This window comes from Myotis lucifugus, unplaced genomic scaffold (genome assembly GCF_000147115.1).
Source record: "Myotis lucifugus unplaced genomic scaffold, Myoluc2.0 scaffold_215, whole genome shotgun sequence".
Taxonomy (NCBI): domain Eukaryota; kingdom Metazoa; phylum Chordata; class Mammalia; order Chiroptera; family Vespertilionidae; genus Myotis; species Myotis lucifugus.
This window is the reverse complement of record NW_005871263.1, coordinates 1,107,931-1,122,711: the sequence shown is the minus strand read 5'-3', so window position 1 is coordinate 1,122,711 and position 14,781 is coordinate 1,107,931. Positions and strand designations below refer to the sequence as shown.

General features: G+C 40.6%; 1 protein-coding gene and 1 long non-coding RNA gene across 7 annotated transcripts in view; both read left to right on the top strand.

The window, feature by feature from the left end:
- Positions 1-14,781, top strand: part of PTPN1 (protein tyrosine phosphatase, non-receptor type 1) — a 74,903-nt gene that overhangs the window by 6,633 nt on the left and 53,489 nt on the right. The gene's annotated exons all lie outside the window — the stretch shown is intronic.
- LOC111827754 lies at positions 7,506-11,813 on the top strand. The gene is made up of 2 exons (XR_002831479.1): positions 7,506-9,470; positions 11,503-11,813. It is a non-coding gene; the product is annotated as an uncharacterized LOC111827754 (long non-coding RNA).

Sequence of the window (14,781 nt, the reverse complement as noted above, 5' to 3'; positions counted from 1 at the left end):
TGAAGTTTTACAGTACATCAGTGGTGCTTAGAATTGGTGCTTCCAGAAGCTCTTTAGTATGGACTCAAAAAGTAAACATGGCTTATTAGCAAAGTGATGCTTGAGGCCTGCATTTTCTTTGGAGAATATGTGTATTCCCTGCTACTATTAATCTAGTACTGTGCCAGGAAATTCTAAATCCTTACTGAGGCTTAACCACTGTTGATGGAAACCTTTGGGCCCATGTGTTCTGTGTCCTGGCTGGGCTTCTTTTTTACTGCAGAAGTTTCTTCCCAAAGACTGAGTAAGGCAGGTTTTCTTTACAGATGAACACAGCCTCCTCTGTGTTTGTGGCTTTTGTGGGTGAGTGACACCACTTGCAAAGATAAGATGAGTATAGCCAAGCTAGGTTTCCCAAAGTGTATTTAAAAAATTTATTAGTTAGTGATTAGAGAAGGAAAATTTTTCCTTATCTCTGTTATGAAACATCCCTCCCCTTTTATTCTTTCTTCATGGATCTTATTGGTGCTTCTCTTCCTTTTGAAAAAAAAAAAAAAACAACATTTAAAAATTGCCATGCTGAGTTCCAGCAAACAGCTTAGCTAGTTTTTATTCTGATGAGTACTGATGAACTCGAGGATTGTATACTGTTGTGAATTTCTTACAGGGAAGTGGACATCAAGTAATTATTCCAGAGAGTTGGAGTTCTCTTAAGAATCTGGGCTTACTTAAGAATGTCTGCAAATGAAATCAATTCTGAATATAACTTAATTCAAGAGAACAGACAGGCAAGCTACATTTAGCCTATATGGTAAATTAGCTTTACATTCCTTGATGGTTAAACGTTGATCACTGTTAGATTTATCCCTTTCAGATTTCATGCTGCCTCACTATTCAAATAGTCAGGGTTTAGCTTGCTTCTGCAAGGATGAAGGCAAAGGATGCCTTCACAAATATTTGTGGGGCTCCCTTTTGCACAAAAAGAAGGGGCTTCTGAGAAGATATCCAATGGTCTTTTTGTGGGGGAGGATACTTAGTTCTGCGTTTTTTGTTGAGATTGTTTTGCTTCATTGTTTTTACCCTGATTTGGGCTGTATTTTAAGAGCATCTTAAAGGTAAGAGCATTATTATTCTCCACCACCTGGACACCACCTCTCTGTTGATAGGGTCTTTAGGATTGTCTTTGGAGGTGGGCTGAAACAGAATGGTGCAAGATCAGGAAGTTGCATTAAGCCACCACCACATTTCTGGAGCAACCCCAGTACACTAGGTGATTTAGCCACATAAGGATCAGCTGCTTGACTATTCCTCAGGAATCCACATCCTGGGATGTGGGTTCCCAAGGAATGGGTCCTTTATGTACTTATCATGGTACCATTTCTAAGTATATTTAAATAGTCCTCATGTCCTACTACAGTTTTCTTGATATACCCTAGGAATATTAGTGTCATTAGCAGTGTTTTATTTCATCTGTTCTTGCCACAAATAACTACCCAGGTCCGCTATTTTCCCTTATTTTTCTGCCTGCTAATAAGAATGCTTTTGAGAGTTTGAGTAACAATATTGAAGAATCTACAGTGGCAGCTGGTAGCTTCTGTACTCATCTTTACTTGAGCAATTGTTTCCATCCTTTGGGAGCTTGAATCCCCTCCCCCCCCACCCCTCCCCCACCCAAATTTATGAAAACATAGTTGTCATGCAGAGAGAATCACTGTAAAAGTAGGTGACGTTGAATAAACTCATTACCTTTTTTTTTTTTCATGAATGCATATTTGTCAACTAAACTTCCTTTTGCAACTTGTTCCACTACTTGATGACAACAAGCTTTTGTGTTTCCCAACAGTCTTGGTTCGTTGGAAGATGTTGCTTTTGAAAATAGAAAATAAATGACTGTAGGAGAAGAAGGCGAGCTTTGGTTTGAAGTAGGAGTCTGGTATGTCCCTAGTGCTCAGTGTAAAACACAGCTGGAGATGGGTGTGGTCCATCATCTAAAATTTCCTATCTTCAGTTTGAGGAGGTGGTTACCATTCTAACCACTGAATAACTGCACGGTACATGCTGTTTTATTCACAGGGCAAAACTTCGCATTAATGGTTTCCTTTGCATTTACCTTCAAATTAATAAAATGTCATTTTTTTGGGTAATGTTTACATGCCAGGTCCATTTTAGAAGGAAGAAAGGATACAGTTGAAGTTAAAGGATTAAACTGGCACCACACCTTTAGTTTTGTAAATGTCTTTAGTGTTTGATTTTTTAGGTTGATCATAAGGAAGTGATAAGTATGTTAGGTTATTTGTGGTTTGAGCTAATTTTAGTCTCCTATTCTCAGCTTGCTTTATATCCTTTGATATTAAAACATGCTTTCTAGAAAGACAAATTTTGAATGTAGGACACAGTCTATATTCTCTACTTGGGCTACATTTCAAAAAATACTTCTCAGTTCTTTGGAAGTTGGACAGTTTGACAATCATGGACTCCTTTGCTTAGTATCTCTACTTTCCCAGCAAATAAAGTAGATTCTTTCATAGAAGTTTGGAACTCTTGTTCCAAGCTAGTGGCTAGAAGGGCATAGTTGATATTAGAGGATTTAAAAAAGATTCCAACCAACATGAGATGTATCGAAGCAAGGCTTTGATTGTGTAGGAAACCTTCCCTACCCTGTCCCCTTAGGTGGTAGAGCCTTTTGCTCCTAAAGGCTGAGGTTTGTGTCTGTCTGCAGTACTGATTATTGGTTTCACACAGAACAGTTTTGTTTCAAAACTGTAGTCCAAAGCTGCCCTGCTACCCTTAACCAACCACCTCAAACATACATGCCTCCAGGGCCTTGTGAGGTAATGGAAAAAGAAGACTGGGGCTTCTGAGTCTGCCTTTGTTGTGGGACCTGGAAGGAGTTCCATGCAGGATCTGTAAAATGTGGTGATTGGACCAGACAGCCTTATAACATGATTTAGATCTAACATTCTGCATCTACATGGTCACACAAGGAGTCAGGAAAGTGGGCAATCTTTTTGGAAAAAATTGGGCCTTCATGTCCGACAAACTGCATTTGGATGTTCTGTGATCCTCAGCATCTAAAAGTGAGACAGAACTTTAAAATTTCATATTAACTCAAATTAAAACTTTAAAATATCCATTATTATGTTCTTAAAAAATAATAAAACACTCGGTGAAGGCATAAATCAGATTATTTTATAAAATTACCAAATGCCACACTGATGAATGCTGTTCCCTTTGAAATTTTTCTAATGTCTAAAGGGGATTATTGGGTTTTATAATTGGTTAAAAAGAAAAACCACTCATGAAAAAGAAATGCACAGTCTGATCTATGTTCTACCCTCATTCATAATAAAACTCAATAATAGCTAACATTTATTGAATTCTGTTATGTGCCCTAAGCACTGTGCAAAGTGCTTTGCATGCAGTACCATTTATTATACACCATAAATTGGTCTTTAATAGCAGGAAATGTTTTAGGAGGACAATTAGGTGTCAGAGCTTGGATGTTCTTCTCTGCCTGAGGTCTTCCGTGTCCTGAAGCCAGCTTTTCATGCTTACTCTGATACACAACTGCACAGAGAGAAGAGGAATTGTGCAAAGACTCCCTGATTTTTAATACAAAGGGATAGTTTGTAGATTTTGACCTTTGCCCAGGTTTCTGACCTCTTACCTAGATATCACAAATTGGCCACCCACAGTCATATTTTGCTTGGTTCACATAGTGTTTTAGCAAAAAGAGGAATTTAAGTTTTGGTCATTGTTTATAAACCAGGAGAAATAGCACAAAAACCTGGACTTCTGGCTCCTCTTGAAAAACCTGAAAGCCACATTGTCTGGGCCCCCCTTGGCAGTCGTCTGCTGAATTGGGGACATTGCTCCTGCTGGACAGACTCCTGTGTGTTCAGTTCACAGTCCATGTGAGTCACACTGTCCTCACTCATGTGTGCTACCCAGCCTTTGGACACACTTCAGTTTGCATCCTCTACTCCATGCTGAGTTTTTTTCTTGGAGTTTGATATTAATGTTAGATTTAAGATAATTTAAGCCCTAGCCCAGTGGTCGGCAAACTGCGGCTTGCAAGCCACATGCGGTTCTTTGGCCCCTTGAGTGTGGCTCTTCCACAAAATACCACGTGCGGGCGCGCACGTACAGTGCGATTGAAACTTCGTGGCCCATGCGCAGAAGTCGGTATTTTGTGGAAGAGCCACACTCAAGGGGCCAAAGAGCCGTATGTGGCTCGCAGGCCGCAGTTTGCCAACCACTGCCCTAGCCGGTTTGGCTCAGTGGATAGAGTGTTGGCCTGTGGACAGAAGGGTCCTGAGTTCGATGCCAGTCAAGGGCACATGCCTGAGTTGCGGGCTCAATCCCCAGTTGGGGCTTGCAGAAGGCAGCCGATCAATGATTCTCATCATTGATGTTTCTATATCTCTCTTCCTCTCCTTTCCTCTCTGAAATAAAAATATTGTTTTTAAAAAGATAATTTTAAAAAACAATGTTTAGACTTTTAAGTAGTTGATTTACTATCTTTAAATAAAATCAAAGCAAAGGAAGACTAGCTAGAGTTAAAGGTTTGGTGGTTAGTATGAAAATGCTTGAGAGGTGTCCTTGGTATTAAATTCCAGGATAAAAATCACAGCCTAGATGCTTCTTTCCTTCCTACCCTTCCCCTTTCTTTTTTCATCCTTAGACCCCTTCTGCTATTTTGAGGAAGTTGGAAGCTGCGACCATTTTTTTCCACCATTGGCAGCTGAGTGTGACTGTATTTTTATACCATGTTCAGTTATTTCCATGAACATTTTTTTTTAACCCTCACCTGAGGATATTTTTTCCATTGATTTTTATTTTTATTTTTTTTAGAGAGAGAGAGAGAAACATTGATGTGAGAGAGACACATTGATTGATTGCCTCCCCCACATGCCCTGACTGGGGCTGGGAATTGAGCCTGCAGCCGAGGTACGTTCCCTTAACTGGGAATCGAACTCATGACCATTAGGTCCATGGGCCAACACTCCAGCCACTGGCCAAACCGGCCAGGCTGAACTATTTTTGATGACCAGCTTGGAAATTAAATTGAGTGGTCCCTATGGAAATTGATAAAAAGGAATGACATATGCTTGCACTGAGAAATCTAATTAGTAGTGTTTTTAATGACTTGCTGTGTGATTAGGAATGATACTGTTTATCATCTGTCTCAGCTCATGATTAGATAACTTTTCTACCTTACCTTTTCTGTCAAGGGGTGAAATAAATGATAGAAATAAAATAAAGATATACGTTACAAAGAACATGTGTTGTTAAAAGTCTTTATTGCTATTTAGCAATAGAAATGCATATTATGTTGTAGGACATGCTTTTTCTTTGATCTTTCTTGAACATATATTATTTCATAAGGGTATGTTGTATATGACAAATTAGAACAAGCAATAAATAGTTAAGGAAGATTATTGATCATTATAAAACAATCAAGGTGTTTGTTCCAAGTTTGTACCTTCCTCCCAAAAGCTGAATCTCAAAAGGACAAAACCAGCTTAGTGTTCTAGCATTCCTGAACCATGTGACATGATGGTATAGCCACTTTATATTTTTTTGTATATGTGAAATTAAAATCTAACTGAAGACCAACTACTCCATGAAATGAAACTTTTCATCTGTCCTTCGTTTCCTTTTCTATCCTAGATTATAAGCTCCTTGCAGGCAGAGTCCATTCAGTTACTCAACAGATATATGAGCAGCTACTAGGGGCCAGGCTCTGTGCTAGATAGTGAGGATAAGTGATGAACAAGATTTGGTCCTTGTCCTTAAGAACCTTAATACTTAACTAGAGGCCTGGTGCACCAATTTGTGCATGGGTGGGGTTTGGTCGTCCCGCCCTGATGGGGGCCCATCAGGCGAGCCAACGGGGGGGAGGGGCCGCAGGCGATTGGCCGGCTGACCTCAGCCACAATCAGGGGTGGGGCAGGCTGAGGGAAGGGGTGATCAGGCCTGGATCTGGCCAGTTGGCTGCCGCAGTGTGCGTCATAGCCACTGATTGTTCTGGTCATTCCGCTTTTCCGGTCGTTGGGCTTATATATGTATATATCGATAGTCCAGTCAGCAAACGGGCTGAATAGAGACAATCCCAGTTCAGAGTGTTAAGAGCACTCATAGCCCTAGGTTCCAGGTATTGTGGGGACACTCAGGAAGAAGTAGCTTATTGGGATTGGGAGCAGGAAAAACAGACGGAGGACTGATTAGGTAAGGATAGTCTATAAAGTAGCATCTAAGTGAAGATTTCAAGGGCAAGTAGGTGGAAGCTCCATATGTTCTCCACATCCCTAATCTGGGGCTTGTTTTTTGTCCTCTGTTCATATAAAATGTTTTTTTTTCCTTAACCTGAGAAAACATAAGAGCAAATATAATATTTTTCCCCCCCCTGGGGTTTAAATCCCCCCCCCCCCCCATTTTTTCCCCCCCCCCCCCCCCCCCAAATTAAAAAGGGGGTTTTTTTTTTTTTTTTTTTTTTTCCTTTTTTTTTTTCCCTCCCTCCTACTACTCTTCTCTCATACACCACACACCCCTAGAAGCCCTGGTCCAAAAATTTTCATCGGGGGGGGGGGGGGGGCGGTCCCTCAGCCCGGTCTGTATCCTCTTGCAGTCTGGGACTGCTCGCTCCTTACCTCCTGCCTGCAGCAGAGGCGGCCTGCCACCACTGCTACGCTCACCAGCCATGAGCCCGACTTCTGGCTGAGCAGCGCTCCCCCTGTGGGAGCACACTGACCACCAGGGGCAGCTCCTGTGTTGAGCATCTGCCCCCTGGTGGTCAGTGTGCATCATAGCGACCGGTCGTTTCACTGTTCGGTTGATTTGCATATTAGGGTTTTATTATATAGGATGGGTGGGCAAAAGTAGTGCTACAGTTGTGAGTACACGAAACACAGAGTTTATTCTTGTATTATTATTTATTAGTTATTGTATTATTTTCTAGATGAACAGCTGTAACCCTACTTTTCCCACTGCCATATATATGTATATTGTTTCCCCTCTCTCTGTTCTTTTCTCTTTCCTCTGCCATTACTTCTCACCTTGATTGTGATAATGACCTCTGAACTGTTCTAATAGGGTGACATAGTGAAGGTTACATTGTGGCATTGACCTCATACCACAAGTAGTGAAGTAATCTGTGTAGGTGTCTTCTCCAGGATGATGTTTGTATTCTGGTAAGTTGTATAGCCCTAAAGCACCAACAAAGGTGTGTTGTACTTAGTAGGTAGGTTGTGCAGTATTCATTACAATGAGCTGATAACTTCTGTGTAAGGAGTTTTATTTTTCTTACCCAAGTATATTTGCAGACACTCAGTCTGTTCAAAAAGCAGAAGTACAATATATTTAATATGCAAAGTACCTTATTTTGTGGTGGTTGTTAATCCTCACCTGAGGATATTTTTTCATTTGCTTTTCAGAGAGAGTGGGAGGGAGGGAAAGAGGAGGGAGGGGAAAAGAGAGAGAGAGAAGAGAGAGAGAGAGAGAGAGAGAGAGAGAGAGAGAGAGAGAGAGAGAAAGCATTGATGTGAGAGAGACACCTTGATTGGTTGCCTCCCGCATGCACTCCGACTTGGGACAGGGAGCAAATCCTAAACCCAGGTACATGCCCTTGCCCGGGAATCAAACCCTCAACTGTTTCGTGCGACTCTTCAGTGCATAGTCTGACCCTCCTACCATTGAGCAACACTGGCCAGGGCAGCAAAGTCTCTTTAAAAAGAATCTTTAAGTATAAGACTGACTTACTAAGAATAAATTGAAAATATGTAGCTAGCCCCCTGATTTGCAGCTGACACTATGAGAATAAAGATCTCATTTATTCATTGTGAATTTTAAAAGATATTTTTAATGATATTGTCTGGCTTATCCATTATGTGGTCTATTTATTAGCAGTTCTTCATACACAGATGGCTTTGTTTGAGTGATTCTTTCAAGTTAAGTACCTTGTAAAATAAGTTTACTGACAGCCTACTTTTAATGCCTAAGTGATAGTCTTTAAGTTTCAGGCATTTTAATATTTTGGATGTGATTACAAATTCTGAGACTTTATGATTGATTTAAATACAAAATTATCAACTTGAGAATTCTAATGATTTACTGATTATTGCTTGTTTTCCATTCATATATTTACTAAACTCTTTGCTTGTCATGTAGAAGGAGTCAGGATTAGTTATCTGCAAACAATTAAAGTTGTGAAACATCTCTTTTTTCTTTCTGCTAATTGTGGCTATAAAGGTTATGTGTGGAAGTGGTCATGAGCTTGACAATTAAAAAAATAATTGTCAATTATTTCTAGTCATTAAAGACTTGAAAAGGGGAGGGTTTTCCTTACAATGGATGACAAAATAGAATAAAAGAAGCTTTGACTATTTTTCTTTTAATGGTGGGGTGATATTAAGTGTGGGTTTTTTCTTGCTAGTTTTATTTTGGAGTCATTTACATGTCACTAAGTAGATGCAATAGAACATACATAGCAGAAGTAGACAGATTCACTAAAACATAGCCATTAAATGGCCAAAATATTGCAGGGGAAAGCAATTGTTTTTAAGACACGGTAAGTAAGAAAGAATTATAAAAAGACATCCTTTATAGAATAGAAGTCCATACTCTGGAGAGGACCTAGTTCATCGATTACACTTTTGTCTTCAAATTTGCTGAAGAAAGTAAAACACTTGGGGTTGGAGGGGAGAAAGGATGTGAGTGTGTGTATACATCATAGAGAGGATTCATCAAGATTTTCTAGTCAGTAAATTGCCATATTGGGGAATTTTTAATTACTTGCCTATATTAAGTGGGCCCCTGTTTCCAGGCTGCTGTCACCCCTGGGCCATGTCATGTTCATTAGGGCAGCCGACCCTATACCCTCACCTTACCCCCTGGGAACTTCAAATTCCCTTTCTTCTGCCATCTCCTTCCCATAGGCATGCCCCAGCTTGGGATCTTTTCTACCTTTGACAGATCATTGGGCTCAGCCCTTCCGCTCTTCAGTCACGGCCTGGTGTGCTTCCACATGCCCTCACTCAGTTACTTCTGCTCTGAGTTTTCCTTCTGCATCCAGATTTCCAGCTGCTCCTCTCACCTTATGCAGCTAAGACCAGTCAGTCACTTGAAATCTGCTTCTCCAGCACTCCTAGTCCTTTTGCCCATCTTCTAGCCGTCGGCATACTTGACCAACTCCAGCTCTGGACCAGGCCAGCCACCTGCCTTTCTCTCCCTGCGGCCAGGCCTCTAAGTGCTGCTGGAGAAAATCTGCCACTTTGTAGATTGAGCCACTAGAAATCCAGTCTCTAACCTCAGATCTTTCTCCCTCAGTTCTGGCCATCATATCAAAAGCTTACCTTCCATCCTTTCTGCCTCATTTCTCTCACCAAAAGGAGCCATTGTTCCTGTCTAAGGCAAACCTTATATCTGTGCTCTTAACACCTTCCCAGCTCACCTGCTCAAGGCATCAAGTCACAGTTTAGAGACTCTTTCAGGTATGTATCCTTAGCCCTCCCTGTCTGTTGCCAATTTGCTTGGACCATTTAAGTATTCTCAGGCTTCCTCCACCTGCACCTCTCCCTGAAGCCACTGCTGTATCCTTTCCTTCTCTAGTTGAAATGGTTGAAGTAAATAGGTCACTGTGTTCATTGGTCACCTTCCTGGCATTCCTCACCTAAGGAAGTTAGTTAGCTCCACCCTATCAAGTCGCTAAAATAATCTCTTGACTGATCACTATTAGCTTCCTTGTTGCTTATCCACTGGATATTTTGCATCCTTATCATAGCACTATTTAACATGGTTGACCTCTGCTTCTTAAATGTTATTTAATCCCAGTTTCCATAACTCTCTTTTTTTCCCTTTTCTTCCTTTTATATATTCTCTTTCGCTAGCTAGTCCTGAATCTCACTTTACTGGGGGAGCTCCTCAAGGGTCTCCCCATGCTGCTCTTTTCCTCTGACTGTTCTTCCTCAGCTGTCTTATTTATTCACCCACAAAGTAGTAGTGGCCCTTGAATTCAGAGCCTGTACATACACATTCCTGCACTCTGGTACAGCTTTCAAAAGCACTTTTAGCCTGGCTGGTGTGGCTCAGTGATTGAGCATTGATCCATGAACCAGGAGGTCACCATTCCATTACCACCCAGGGCACATGCCTGGGTTGTGGGCTCGATCCCCAGCAGGGGGCGTGCAGGAGGCAACCGATAGGTGTTTCTTTCTCATCGGTGTTTCTATCTCTTCTTCCCTTCCTCTCTCTCTAAAATCAATAAAAACATTTTTTTTTAAAAAAAAGAGGCCCTTCTAGTTCCTGAAATGGCAGTGCTCTTTGTCTCTTGCAGAGCCTTTGCATATGCCTTTCCTCTGCCTGGAACAGTTTACCTTGCTAATTCTCGTTCTTCTCCTAGTCACATCTTAGGCAACCTTTTTGAGAATAAATTCTCTGATTTCCCCTTTTCCCAGGTTCAAGGTAGCTGCCTAGAATCTTCTTGGTCCTCCAGTGGCTCCTGTACTTCCCCCTTTCATAGCACTTTGTGTGATTATACTGTAATTAAATCCATTGTTCTCTAATAACCTGTTTACTTATCTGTTGCCAAGTAACCATCAAGTTTTAGAAGGGGCAAGACTGCATTCATTTCAGTCATTTGTATCTCTTAGTACACAGTAAGTGCCTAGTTTAGCATATAGAAAGGACCTAATATTTCTTATATGAAGAGAGGAGCTATACTATTTAGAAGGTTCATGAATTGGAAACTGATGATCGGGTTTATGTATTGTGTGAACCATGTGATACACCATCAATTTAGCACACACTTAGTTTTCTCATTTGTCCTTTGTATTATTTTTTTCTATGTGGTATACCTTCCCAGTGAGATTAGAAGCCCCTTCTGAGCGAGAACTGTGTGTGATTCTTGGTGTATCCCTCAGGGTGCCTTGTATGTAGTCAGACTTTATTTCAGGAGCCTAATCCCAGATATATGTGATGGAACTAAGTCTCATCTATAATCCATCCTTGTCTTCCCCAGCTGGTCCTGTCTCTGTGCCATGCACAAACCATGCCACTCTGGAGGGGCAATTTCCCTGTGGTTTCCTAGCTCTTGTGTTCCAGTATACTGGCCAAGTATGAGAGAGTCAGTGGTATGAGAGTCTTTTTTGTTCAAACTTCATAGGTTTGGTAGTTAGGACTGACCAATGCTAACAGGAAATAGAGGCATTTATTTAAAGCCAGAGAGTTGTAAACTTGCAGGAAGCAAAAGCTCTTGTTAGCATATGATTTTGTGGTTGGTTTGGTGGTCCTCTCTAAAAGTGAAGAACCAGACAAGAATGGGAGGAGCATGTTTGGGCTCTAAAGGTAGTCCTTTTTCCTAATTTGCCTTTAGAGTTTCATTTGTTTGTAATTTCCTAAGATTTTGAAAAAAGTTGCCAAAAAGCTCACAGGAAAAAAAAAAAAATCTGGCCAGGTGAATCATTTGCATCTGAAACGAAACGTTTGTTTTTAACTTTTTTCCTTAACATATTATCCTTGATACAGCCCTAAAGATTATTCAATTATTTGTGGATTTCAACTTTTCCCTTATCTTCTGGATCTTATGAAATGAGTGCTTTTTGAATGGAGAAGAGGAGGAGAAGAAAAAAATAAATGTAAAAACCTTGTTCTTGCCTTGGCAAGCTTGGCCTTACGTGTTGGAGTGGAATGACATGTCTGGTCTGGTGAAGAAGGGATATTTAGGGTTGGTTTGGCTTCTTATTCTATTTGATTTTTCTTTTTAGGTTTGTCTTTTAAACTGGAATTTTTATGTGAATGTATCTGAATTTAGAATAAAAGTACTTAGCATCACAATTTGCAGAGCACTTTTCTGTTACTTATTTTAAAGACAAATCATTGTGGTAAATGACTTGGGGCAAAGATTGTTTTTCAAAAGAACTGAGACCTAGCATGATGAAGTGGTCCCAGGGCAGACCTGCTACTGGAAGGGATCCTTTTCTTCCTGGTCCAGTGTGCTTTCCTCCAGATGTGCTGCTTTCCTGATGTCCTGGGATCGCCTTTCATCAGGGTAACTGAGTTTATTAAGCGGAATAGACATTTTATGTCAGAGCAATGGTTCTGAATCCTCAGTGTTACTTACTGAGATCATTTAAACATAAAAATGCCTTTTAACAAGATTGAAGGCCAGAGGTAGGAGCAGTTGAGAACGAAGTAGAAATAAAGCTTGAAAGATAGGGTTGTCGGCCAGTCTTAGAAAAGATGTTGAAGAAAGTGTGGGAAGCCATAAGCATTTGTATTCCAGTGTGTTGGGTTCAGACATATGTGTTGTAGTCTGTTACTGAGCTCCCACCCACAATCATACTCTAGTCTTGTTTTCCCCCTTCCTTACTTTCTCTCCTTACTACCCGTCCCCCATGGTTACCACAACCACCACTAGCAATTACCCACATGCTGGATCTTGGGGCTACTTCCCAATAAGGACACGGGGTATGTGGTGTTGGCTATAGACATGGTAAACAAACTCTGTGGCTTCCCTCCCTGTGTACCTCATGACATTTGACAGACTGCAAGCCAGCAGTAAACTGCTTCTGCTGTCTAATCTATCTGTAGTTCATTTCTATCTCTGTATTTAATGGTACATCTATCCTCTTCCAATGCCAGTGAAGAGGATGGATGATAGAATCATATGCTTAAGCAAGTTGGGAGGGATGTTAATAACAGCTGAAAAAGTAACTATAATATCCTGTAAAATTGACACGGTCAGTTTGTGGCAAAATTTTTGTGTTTGTAAGTTTTGTTTTTTTAATATCCCCATATAGTTCTTTTAAATCCATAGGCTTTGGGTAAAAGCCATGGTTAGTCTTATGTGTCATAGAGTGCCTGGCTTGTGATGCTCTAAGATTATTATTTAAGAGTATCTCCTTAAATCTTATTTGGGTCAGTTCACAGGAACAATGTTGAGATGGACTTTTCTGACTGGCATGGAGTCAAAATGGTAACCAAGCATGAGAGTTCAGACAGTCCCTAGTACACAAATGTGTCTCCTTCAGAAGTTTGAAAGTTGGTTTATCTGAGATGCTGAACATATTTTTCTATAGAATCAGTGTTATGAATTGTAGTTAAGTTCCAAGCTCGCCTATGGACATACTTAATATGCAGTATACCTGAAGTATTCCTATTAAGATAATAGGAAATTTTCCCATAGAATTACTATATATGATAATGATTACTACATATAATATTAACATTACATATAGTGGTGATTTTATGAATTTTGGGTTCCATAGGGCGGGGGGTGGTTATTGACTCCCATGGATTGTGGAGGGAGGATAGATTCCAGGATGCTGGGGGTAGATCAGAGCCGTGAGGAATACGATTAGGCTGGAGTTTCTGGGGCTGGAGAGCATTGACAGCTCCCAGGGACACTTCTTGGGCTGGCTCTCTCTTCATTACCGTCTTTTGTTTTTTTCCTTGGTTACCTTTTTTTTTTTCTTCTTTTTGCCAAGGTTTTTGCCTCTTGTCTACAACTGAAGATCCTATCAGTCTCCTGTTTTTGAATTAAATATATAATCTTTTAGAGGTTTTCTAAATTAAGTGTTGTGGCAGAGTTAGTTACCACATGTTAATTTTGCAGTGAGGAAATACAGAATTCCAGGTGACTAATCTTTATAAACTGTGCATATATTTCAGTCGTATTCTCCTTTACTGTGTATCACATTGCAGAAAATAACAGCTTTTATGATTAACATTGCCTTCCTTGGTGATATTTCTTATTTAAGGTTAGTTTTCAGATGAGACCTTTTCATGACAGTACATGAAACCATACGGTGTGCTTCCTTCCTATTTAAACCCTCTAAAACTGTCCACTGCAGTATTTCTTCTGCCAGGAGACTGGATAAACCTGTGGGTTGGTCATCTCTGTGGTTTCTTATGGCTCAATTCATGCTTCGCATGGTAAAATAGCTTGGCAACGTAAGGTAGTCATAACACACAGGACCTAGGAGGGCTCTGAACAGCCCCGCAGGGCTTGGCTGTGGCAGCTCTGTGAAAAAAATTACAATTTGTCTCTGGGACTCTTCTCTCCTATAAATATCCCATCCCTCTCCTTGAACCCCCAGGCCCTCAACCAAACACTGCTGAGATGCTGGGGCATTGGGCTTTTAGCTGGTGAAGGTAGCAGGTCTGGAGTATTCCCTTTAGTAGCTTGTGCTTTTAAACCAGCTTGTGGAGAGCTGCAGAGCTGGAAGCTCCGTGCTTGTTCCTATAGAGTTTTTGTCCCTGATTTGTCAGCTGCTCTTTCACTTCTCAGCAGAAAGGAGCACCCACGTACACCCATGCACACCCACCCACGCCCACCCAGAAAGGAAGGTTTGATGTACCACTTCTGAAAGGTTCAGTCTGGCGTCATTGTAACCAAGAAGATGGGTCAGGTGGGGCTGGAGGTAAAACTTGGCTGTGTCCCAGAACTACAGATTGTTCCACAAGTGCATTCTGGCATAGTATGATGGAAGTTTCTGGCATATTTTCCCGTAATAGTTATGGACACAGAAGGTCAGGGTGTTGCCTTGCCATAGAAGCTGTCATATGAAACAGCACTTTCTGTTTTTATTTTATTTTTTTAATTACTTCTTGTTAGAATTTTTATTTGTATGATTTAAACAAGATTTCAAAAGAGAGTTTGTAAATGGCAATTCTGAACAGTTTTCATACTCTTAATATTTCTCTTTTTTTTACTTTATTTTTATTGTTGTACTTTCTGCTTTTAGCAAATTTTACTCAAATGACACTTTAGATTGTCTCTCTAATTTACTGGCAGCTCTTCTG